Source organism: Ailuropoda melanoleuca, chromosome 7 (genome assembly GCF_002007445.2).
Source record: "Ailuropoda melanoleuca isolate Jingjing chromosome 7, ASM200744v2, whole genome shotgun sequence".
Lineage (NCBI taxonomy): Eukaryota > Metazoa > Chordata > Mammalia > Carnivora > Ursidae > Ailuropoda > Ailuropoda melanoleuca.
In genome coordinates this window covers 39,152,434-39,163,693 of record NC_048224.1, presented here as the reverse complement: position 1 = coordinate 39,163,693, position 11,260 = coordinate 39,152,434, and positions in this window count along the sequence as shown.

Sequence of the window (11,260 nt, the reverse complement as noted above, 5' to 3'; positions counted from 1 at the left end):
CAGTCACAAGGGTCTCCTTGCTCTCCCTCTCCTTCCAACCTGCCTGGCATTTCTGGCTGCACGCTCCTCCAGTAGGTAGCCCTATGGCTCACTCTTCCACCCTTTAATAGCTTCTCGCTGAAGCTCTCCCACCACACTGCTTAAATTGGAACCCCAACCCTCCCCACTCCTGTTTCCCCTACTAACATACAATTTTATTTGTTTACTACGTATTGGCAGTCTTTTTTTTTTTTTTTTTTTTTTTTTNTACTACGTATTGGCAGTCTTTTTTTTTTTTTTTTTTTTGGTCTGTCTTTTTCACTAGAATACCAATTCCAGAGTAAGGATTTTTATCTGGTCTGTTCCATGAGACACAATCTCCAGTCCGTGCTGCATAGTAGGGCTCAGTAGATTTGTTGACTTTATGAATGGCCGCTGGCCCAGATTCCTGGGGGCATAGCAAAAAGGGCTGAGGGACTCCGGAAGGATTGTTTGGAGGGTTCTAATAATGAGAAGACTTTTGGAGGGGTGGAGTCGGGAGAGAAAAACATTCTAGACCGAAAGACCAGGGTGAGTCAAGGCACTGAGACTTTAAAAAGATAGAGCAAACTCAACTAAATGAACCGCTAGGTTCATCTCACAGGCAGCAATGCAAGCTGAAGAAACTCCCACAGTCAAGAAGAAGCTATCCCAGTCCCAGGTCTGAGTGCATATTCTTATCCTATACCCACCTCTCCTTGTCAGGCTGAAAATGGGACATCAAGGAGAAACTGGAGAAAGCAGAGGGATATGAAATAAAATTGGCTCTTAAGTTTCACTGGGCAAGTCAGAGAAACTTTACTTAGTGGTTCTCAAACTGTATGTACCTTAGAATCACATGGTATTCTTCACTTGAATACAAATTCGGGGACCTTCCCCTCCATAACCCATTGTGGGTGATCCTTGGACTACACTTTGAGATACACTACGCTAGTTGAAATACTCTGTAAGTGACATGCTACATATGAATAGATTTCCAGGAAAAAATGACTCCTTCTTGGAATTGTGACGAAACTGTAACTTTTGATTAAATGCCACCGTCATGGTAAAGAGTGGGAGATCGTGCATCAGTAAAGAAAGAGAAAAACCACAAGTCAATTAGTTTCACTTGTAAGCAGTCTGGTGGGATCTCTAGCCATGATAAGCAAGCTAAGTAATACTTAAATAAGTAGGCTTTTTGTTTGTTTTTTAGCTGTTTTGGCTTCAGGATGGAGAAAAGATTGGAGAGAGAAGGCCGGAGGCAAAAAAACTGGTTTCGTTAGGAGCTTGTGCAATAATCCAGGTGGGACAATGAAGGTGGTCTAAATGGTGACGAACTAAAAAAGGCCCAGCACATGGTAGTAGTAGGATTTGGTGATTTATTGCAAATACTGACGGGTGAGAACAAAGAAATCATCAAAATCATGCACAATATGGCAGATTATATTTTGTAAAGATGGCTGCACTGATTTTTTCCAATCTAGATATATATTATTACAATGTGATGTTGGTGTCCTTCCATTGAAAGGAAATATCTATTTCTTTCCCTTCAGTCTGGAGTGCTGAAATAGCTGACAAAATAGTTGCCTTCGCATTGTCTGTTCCTCCACATTTATTTACTTTTATTAAACATCTGAGGATGCAAATGAATTGAATATGGTATGAGAGTTTAATGCAATTGGACACCAATAGTCAAGACAAAAAATGAATCACAATGGATTACTTAATGCCTGTTGTCTCATGAAAGACAGCATAGAAGTTTCCGTGAGATTCAAACATTTTCCTGGTACCAAATTCTAGGAAAAGGTATTCCTTGGGTACAGGAAATTGGAAAACATCATGGTCAATTTCTTCAAATGCATTTTATTTTTTAGAAATGAAAAAATGTTACTAATGAAGTAAAATAGCTCAATGAGCCTGAATAAAATCTTAAGGCAAAGCCCTACCTCTGGAGGCTAGTGGAGCTAACCAAGCTAAAGGAAAGAAGCCATTAGGGAAGGTAGAAGAAATTGAGCAGTACCTTCAAAATTACGAGGAGTGGTTATTTCCAACCTAGAATTCTATCCCAGTCATCCTGGGTATTTCAGTTGGAGATTAGAGACAGTTTTAGACATACAAGTCCCCAACATTCATCTCCTAGTCTCCCTTTCTCAGGAAGCTCCTAGATGAGAGATCAGCAAATGATGGTCTTTAGTCCAAATCAGCCCACTGTTTTTGTAAATAAAGTTTTATTGGAACAGAACCACGCTCCTTTGTTTCGGTAGTATTCACGACTGCTCTCATGTTATAATGGCAGAATTGAATAGTTGTGAAACTCCGTGGCCCACAAAGCCTTAACTATATACTAGCTAGCCCTTTACAGGAAGGCCTGAAGATTTGCTGATAAGGTGCATAAAGGAATAGGAAGGGGAAATGGTGAGGGAATCAGGCGAACTTTAGAAAGGTAGAAGAGGGGTGCCTGAGTGGCTGTTGGTAAAGTGTCTGATTTCCACTCTGGTCATGATCTTGATGGGAGGGGGAGGTCCTGGGATGGAGCCTGAGCTCGGGCTCTCAGGCTCTGAGCTTGGCGAGGAGTCTGCCATCCCTCTGTCCCTCCCCTTACTTGTGCTCTTGCGTGCTCGCTCTCTCAAATAAATAAATAAATAAAATCTTGAAAAAAATAAGGTAGAAGAAAAATGAGTCAAGGGTGACAAGAGAGGTTGGAGTTGCAAGAAATGTTTGATATTTGAGAGATGTCAGGGGGGCTAAGCTGTTTTGAAAAACCACTAAATATAATATAATATGAGAGATACGCAAAACGGGTGACGATGGTCAAAAGGTACAAACTCCCAGTTACAAGATAATAAAGTCCTAGGGATAAAATGTACAGCTTGGTGACTACAATTAACAACACCTTATGGTTTAAAAGTTGCTAGGAGAGTAGACCTTAAAAATTCTCATCACAAGAAAACTTTTAAACTATGTGTGGTGACGGATATTAACTACGCTTATTGTAGTGATCATTTAGTAATATATACATATATTAAATTGTGTTGTACACCTAGAAGGAATACAATAACATGTGTCAATTAGAGCTAAATTTTAAAAATGCATACATATGTACTCAGTTTTGAAAATTAAATTCTTTGTATTTATAATAAATTATACAAAATATAAAAATACATGTATAAAGCATATATGTATATATGTATTACATTTTAAAAATTAAAACATAGAGAAATCCTGGTAAATCTTCAGAGCAACAATGGTGTTCTTTATCAAGGTAAAGTGAAGAAGCCAGAAGCCAGTATGCAAAGGATTAAAGACTGAGTACTTCTTTTTACCAAAAGATGCCTTAAAGAAAGTAGATTAAGTCAAGGTATAGAGTGAAAGTGGCAGATTAGAGCCATTTTCAGGGGAATGAATATTTGCTGTTTAGACCAGTGGGAGGTGGTTGCTATTGTCTGTCTAGTTGCTCAACTTTCCCATTCTCCTTCTTCTATTAATGGTCCCAAATCTCCACCAGTGTGGACAAGAGATCCAAACTAGATCAATCAACTTTCCCCTTCCAGTTTTTAAACTTGACACCGTAGAAGGAATCCGACTTTGTTCGCATTTGGATCAGCTGTATCAGAGGTGGTTTTAATTTCTACAACTCTGAGAGAAAGTCATTCAAAATACTCTTGATTTGACAGAAGCATCCACACGGCGTTTTTGTACACCAAAGGCTAGTGAATTCATTTGTAGCGTGAATGAGATAATTCAGTTACTTAAGAGTAGTCTCTTGTTCCTTACTAAACATTAAAGAAGCTATAATCATAATAACAAGAAATAGAGCACATTTAGATTTGAATTTTTTTTTAAAGATTTTATCTCTACACTCAACATGGGGCTCAAACCTACAACCCTGAAATCAAGAGTCGTATGCTCTACTAACTAAGCCAGCCAGGTGCCCCTAGTTGAAACTTAAACATGACCTTTGCCACTTACAAGTCGGTCTCTTATTCATCCTGCTCCCCTAGTCATCAGAATGCGAAGTTTTAAAAATCATCTTTTTTTTATTGTTGTTGAGAAATGTTAGACCAACAGAATACTTTGAATTCCCAAAGTATTTGTGTCACAGAATAATTTGGGTTCCCACAGAATTTATGTCACTAAGGTTGTTTACCTTTCATCTATTAGCATTTGCACCTATGGTTTCTTTTATTTTTAATCAAGGTTGAATCAGAGGTTGGGGCTTATCATTCTTTTTCTACAACATCCAGAAATGAAAGGCTGTGTTGTTGCTGAATCAGCTGGTTGTAATTCCCTGAGGGATGATCTTCGAGTTCTGTTGCCTAGATCCTGGCTGTGCCCACTTCTTATCTTTTGGAAGCCAATTTCTTTCATTTTTCTTTGTTTCTGTGAATTACTCCAGTACTCGTCTTCAGATATCCTTGTCCTTACACGAGTTGGTTTCTGCACTGGGAACCGAAGAACCCCTAACTAATACTGCTCAGTGTCAATCTGCGGATGGTGAGTAGCACTGAGGGAGAAGATAAGATTATGGGCTACTCTCAGGACTCTGGTTTGGTCAACTGGATGCTGGTTCCACACACTCTGAGGGATACAGGAGGTAGGTTTGAGAAGGAAAATATATTCGGTTGGAGATCTATTGAATTTGAAGCACAGGTAGGACGTGTAGGTGGAGATGTCCAGGAGAAGCTAACTGGAGAGAGAAATTCATCATTTAGTAATTGAAGATGAGGCAGCAGGGAATGCAAAGAAAGGGCAGGCAGAGTTGAGAAGTGGTCTCGGACTAACAGCCAATAAAGTGGCGACTTCAAAGGGGTGGCAGAGTGAGAAGACAGTGAAGGTAACTGATAAGTAGAAAAGAATCAGGAGAACATTGTGTAGGGAAGATCCAGTAGAGGAGTTTTGAAAGGGGGAATGGAGTCCATAGTTCAAACAAGATCAGGATGAAAGTGTCCATCAGGGTTTGCTGTTGGTGTATCCTCAAATGATTAGTTTCAGGGAAGTTCAATGGGTTGGGAAAAGAATAAAGGTGCAGCTTGAATATGGGAATGGAAAGAGAAGGATGGGGTAAGTTTTTTTTAAGGAGAGACTAGGGATAGAATAGGATAAGAACAAAAAACACTCAAGATGCACTATCCTGAAGCTAGGGTCCTCTGGGAGTAGTGAAGGATTTCTTTGGATAAGAACATGGATAGTTTTTTTTCTTTTTTAAGATTTTGTTTATTTATTTGAGAGAGAGAGAGAGAGAAACTATGAGCAGTGCAGAGAGGCAGAGGGAGAGGGAGAAGCAGACTCCCCACCGAGCAGAGAGCTGGACATGGGGCTCGATCTCAGGACCCTGAGATCATGGCCTGAGCTGAAGGCAGCCACTTAACTGACTGAGCCACCCAGGTGCCCTGAAAACATGGATACTGTCAAGAGAATCAATCTCTAGGTCATATACATTTTTATTTTATTTTATTTTATTTTACTTTATTTTTATTTATTTTTGAGAGAGACAGAGAGCATCTTAAGCAGGTTCCATGCCCAGCGCAGAGCCCAACAACTCAGGGTTTGATTTCATGGCCCTGAGATCATGACCTCAGCCGAAATCAAGAGTTGATCTTAATCAACTGAGCCACCCAGGTGCCCCCATTCTTCCTTTATATTGCTTTGCCTAAGAAAGCTCTAAATTCAAGGTGTCCATGGGACGCCTGGCTGGCTCAGTCAGTAGAGCATGCAACTCTTTTTTTTTTTTTTTAAAGATTTTATTTATTTATTCAACAGAGACAGAGACAGCCAGTGAGAGAGGGAACACAAGCAGGGGGAGTGGGAGAGGAAGAAGCAGGCTCATAGCAGAGGAGCCTGATGTGGGGCTCGATCCAGTAATGCCGGGATCACACCCTGAGCCGAAGGCAGACGCTTAACCGCTGTGCCACCCAGGCGCCCCAGAGCATGCAACTCTTGATCTCCGGGTTGTGGTTTTGAGCCCCATGTTGGGTGTAGAGATTCCTTAAAAAAAAAATCTTAAAAAAATTAAAGTCAAGGTGTCCTATTTCACAATGGCCCTTCTCTCATCTTAAAAAGCAAGCCATACGTCTCAGCTACCTCCGGTCTAACTATGGTTGATTACCCCTGGAGAATTTCAAGTGACTTCAAAAGGACAATTTGATATACCAAATTAATGAGGAAGTGAATAACAACTCCTGGATATGTCTCTCTCTCTTTTTTTTCCCAAAAAGCCTCTGTCCCTTTCATTAAGAGATATATTTCAACTCTGAAAAATTGTAACATAAAAATATGTTAATCACTAATAGTTAAAGCCTTTAAAAAAGTCGTAATATATTTATGTTGTTTTGATAAGTTGTATACTACTACTACTAATTATGCTTAGTCAATCATAATAATTTTTCAAATGGCCACAGAAAAAATTTAAATATTTTAATTTATATTCATATCTGTGGGGGCATCTGGGTGGCTCAGTCAGTTAAGCGTCTGCCTTCGGCTCAGGGTGTGATCCCGGTGTTCTGGAATCGAGCCCCACGTCAGGCTCCTCCGCTGGGAGCCTGCTTCTTCCTCTCCCACTCCCCCTGCTTGTGCTCCCTCTCTCGCTGGCTGTCTCTCTCTGTCGAATAAATAAATAAAATCTTTAAAAAAAAATAAAAAAAATCTTATTTAGATGCTACATATATATTTTTTAATTTTTTATTTAAATTCAATTGCAGGGGCACCTGGGTGGCTCAGTCAGTTAAACATCCACCTTCAGCTCAGGTCATGATCCCATGGTCCTGGGATCCAGCCCACATTGGGTTCTCTGCTCGGCGTGCTTCTCCCTCGCCCTCTGCCTGCCGCTCCTCCTGCCTGTACTCTCTCTCTCTGTCAAATAAATTAATAAAATCTTTAAAAAATAAAAAATAATTTCAATTTCATTAACATATACTGCATTATTAGTTTCAGGGATAGATTTTAGTGCTATATATACAGTTTCAAGAAGTACCCGAAGGGTTTTATTTTATTATTTTTTAAAGATTTATTTATTTATTTTAGAGAGAGAGCCAGCAGGAGCTGGAGGGGCAGAGGGAGAGTGGGAGAGAATCTTAAGCAGACTCCATGCTGAGCCGCAAGCCTGACACAGTGCGGGGGGGGGGGGGGGGGGGGGGGGGGCGGTTTNNNNGGGATGGTGTCGTGATCTTAAGACCTTAAGATCACGACCTGAGCTGAAACCAAGAATTGGATGCTTAACCGACTGCGCCACCCAGGTGCCCCAGTTTTTATTTTAAAATGCTAATATTTACAATAGAATTTGTTGTCAAAATTTCTCCCTTTCAATTATTTATAAGGGAAAATTTTAGATGCCAATCTAAAAATGTGTGAATGGATTACATAGTTTTTCAAAAAGTTTTTTGGTGGGGAGAAGAATGTAAACAAAAGACTTTGAAATGTCTGTCTAAAGGAAATCAGAGGAAATATCCCTTCTGGTACAGGGATAAATTTAATCCCTAGAGGAAATGTTGCCTTATCCTCTAAGATGCAAGGCATAGTATTGTATTGGACCAGGTCAGCTTTTTTGCCTTTTTCCAGGGATATTTGGGAGGGAAAAATAAAGTGAATGATAGGTTTTGCCAGAGGTTGGGAATTGATTGGTACTCTCTTTAAGATAGAAACTAAGGTAAGAAAGTCTTGAATTAATTGCCATCTTTGGGATTCAGGCTAAGAAAGGAACATGTGATACTTAGAAGAAACACAGACCAGAAAGCAGTGGAAATGTTCCAGGAGATGGGGAGGATCCAAAATGTATTCTAAATCCGCAGGAATTAGGGAATAAAACAGTGGAAGGATTCTTTACGGTGGTTAGAGGCTGATGTTTCTGAGTTTGATTTTTAGAAGTGGAATGTTTCGAGTCTTGACATGGTTTTGTGTGTAGTGAAACCTGTTTTTAGTGAATGACTGAAGAGAGCAGAGATGAAGATCATAAGTGCTGGGACTCTGTTGGCAGACCGGACCCAGTCCCTGACCTCTTCAGCAACCAAAACGAACACTGTGTGAGATCTATTTCTATAGAATTTTGGCGTGTCTCGAGCTCCTTGGGAATGGATAATTGAATCATCTGGGATAGTTGGATTTTCTAGATAGTTTAGAATTAATCCTTTTAGGCATCTAAAATTGCTCATTCGAGGGATGGTTGGGTGGCTTAAAAATCTTTTTTTTTTTTTTAAAGATTTTATTTATTTATTAGCGGGGGGGGGAGCGCACAAACAGAGGGGAGTGGCATAGGGAGAGGGACAAGCAAGCTCCCTGCAGAGCAGGGAACTCAATGTGGGGCTCCATCTCAGGACCCTGGGCTCATGACCTGAGCCAAAGGCAGACACTTAACCAACTGAGCCATCCAAGCACCCCTGTATGGTTTCTTGATGTCAGGATTATTGCCAAGAACATCAGTGGTTCAAGTGAAATGACTTCAGGGACTCTGGGGTGGTTAGTGCTTTTTGTACTTTACAAATAATCCCAGAATGTTTTGCTTTTTGAATTCTTACAGCTTCTTTTCCTAGTTTCCCTGCTTCTTCCCTCATTTTTAGGGTGTCCGTTAGCTCCTCTGTCATCCAAGTACCTGCCCGGAAAAGTGCTAATATTCTGCTTCTAATTTGCTTTTACTATGGAAACAAGACTACTTTGTTAGAACTGTGTGTACATTTAGCGCAATCTGGGCCTACCATAGGGCAGAGGGGACTTTGAAAGAATAAAAGATGGAAGTTTTTAGTTCTTGGATTTTGTGATACATTATTTTGGCTCCTTAGTGCCCTCTTTGCCCCCTGTTCATGCCTTCCACGATTCCTTCTTGTCTGTTTTTGGAAATCAAAGTAAATTCTAGATAGGAAGTATCTTGAAGCCACTATTCAAAACCAAATTGTCTAGTAAAAATATGAAGCTATTTAGTGGGAAAAATAAACTGCAATAGTTTGAAGAAAGAAACAATTATAAAAAAGCTTAGAGCGTTAAACACTAATGATCAGAAGCAGCACCGTAAGCTGCTATAAGCTGCTTATACGATGTTAAAGGCATCTTTTTTTAACTTAACAATTCCGCTTCTACATATTTCTTTCTATATATGTAATATGTGACTAGATTGATGTATGTACAGGGATTTTTTTACAGTAGCATTTGCTTGCACTAGTAGAAAAAACTGTCGACAGCCTAAATGCCTATCAGTAGGGGAATGATGAAATAGGTTTTGTCAGGCACTTATCATGCAGCCATTTAAAGGAACGAAGTAGCTCTGTACATACAAATCATAGTGGTGAAGAATGATCCACACTGCCTGGGTTCAAATCGCCGCTCCATCACCTTCTAGTTTGTGGCAGTTTGGATTTGTTCCTCCACGATCTGGCGTCATAGAAATCCCTACTTCATAGGATTGTTGTGAGGACTAAATGAATTCCACCATGTAGAACACTTTAAACACTGCCTGGCACAATTAGCATTAGGTATTATTATCATTACCTGTATGGAAGGACACCTGTGATATATTGTTTGGTGGAAAGATGAAGTTACATAATAATATGTGTAGTAGGATTCCATTTTTGTTAAAACAAACAAAAATCTGGTCATACACACATATCCATGATTTGCACATGTGTGGACTCTGAAGTTTATACATAAGACGAACTTATGAGATGCTAACTAGTCTTGTCTGGAAGTTAATATTGCCTAACAAACTTTTTTTTTAACAATTTATATTCTCTCTTTTCTTTCTCTTTCTTTCTTTCTTTCTTTCTTTCTTTCTTTCTTTCTTTCTTTCTTTCTTTCTTTCTTTCTTTCTTGTGGTGGCTTTAGAAGGATCTATTTGAGGCTATGGGAAGTCAAAATTTCCTCAAAACAGTCCTTGGTGCAGCTGCTTTATATATCCATAGTCGGGAAATATTGGAGGCACCAAATTGTTAATAGGATTATTTCCAGGGAGTAAGATGAGGGGATGGTGGTCAGGGAGGTAGAGGACAATCTTTACTTTTATACACTTCGGTATCGTAGTCTTTGCAAATAGTTTGTTATGCACTGACTTTGTGTCAACGTCAAACCAAAGTGCCAAAATGTCCTCAGAAAAGGAATTGGTGAACTTACTGTGGTCATTAATAAAAAGAGCGGTGGTGTAGACCTTTTTGAATTAACGGGGAACAATGTTTATGGGGGAAAATCAGTGATACAGAACTTTATTGTAAGCACGAGCCTCTCTCCATTCTAGTTCCTTTTGGGGGTGTATACATATGTGCCGAGACAAGGCCTCAGAGAATGCACACTCAACTGTACCTGTTAATCACATTTTTCTCTGGGGAATGGGATGGTAGGAGCGGAAGACTTTTCACTTTTAATTTTATCCCCAATCATTTGAAAATTTCCCAAAGATCATGTATAATTTCCATATTAAAGCAATAAAGGAAATATATGTCTTTAATATCGTGTAAGTACCTTGTACTTGCCTAAGTTATATCTGGAATGACAAATTCATTTTTCAAGGCATTAACTAGGGCTTTATGGATTTCTTTTAGGCATAATGCAATTTCAATCCATTTAGGGTCTTGATTTCTTCCTCTTACACCAGAAAAAAAAAAAGCATCTGATCTTGTACCTAATTTGTTGTTGACAGTGCCATCACTTAAAGTACAGAATTATGCAACCCCTTAATTTGAATTCCATTTTGCAAGTGTTTTTAACGTACACGACCTCATGGATAAACTTAAGCCGTAAAGTTCAAATCGGTATATTGAAAATAAATCACTCGGGTTACCAAAAAGAATGTAGGTATTAGAATAAAAACTAAAAAAAAAAAAACAAAAAAACAAAAACTCATATAAGCATATATACTTGAATTTGAACTTTAAATATCTTGGTTCATTTAACTTTTAGAAGGACTTCGTGGCTTTCCTTCACTCGGCAATCCTAGTTTCTGAGAGCATCATAAAACTATACTTGATCACGGCCTTTAAGTGAGAAAAGGAGCCCAGGGAGCCGGGTCGGGGCGTTCAACGCGCCGGGGCCGAGAAGTTCGCGGGAGGCGCAGGGCGGGGCTTCCTCCCGCCGACTCCGACCCCGGCTCTACTTTTCCGAGTCCACGTCTCTTCCCTTGGATAGGCGTGTTTCTTCAGGTCGGGACCGGCGGACGTGACAGCCGCAGACCCTTCAAGAGGGGAGCTCGGGCCCTCCGCCCGGAGGATCTCCCCTGGCCGGGGCAGCGCGGGCCAGGCCGGTCAGGCCCCTCCCGGACTGCGGCGCGCGGCCCCTCGGGCCCGAGCCCGCC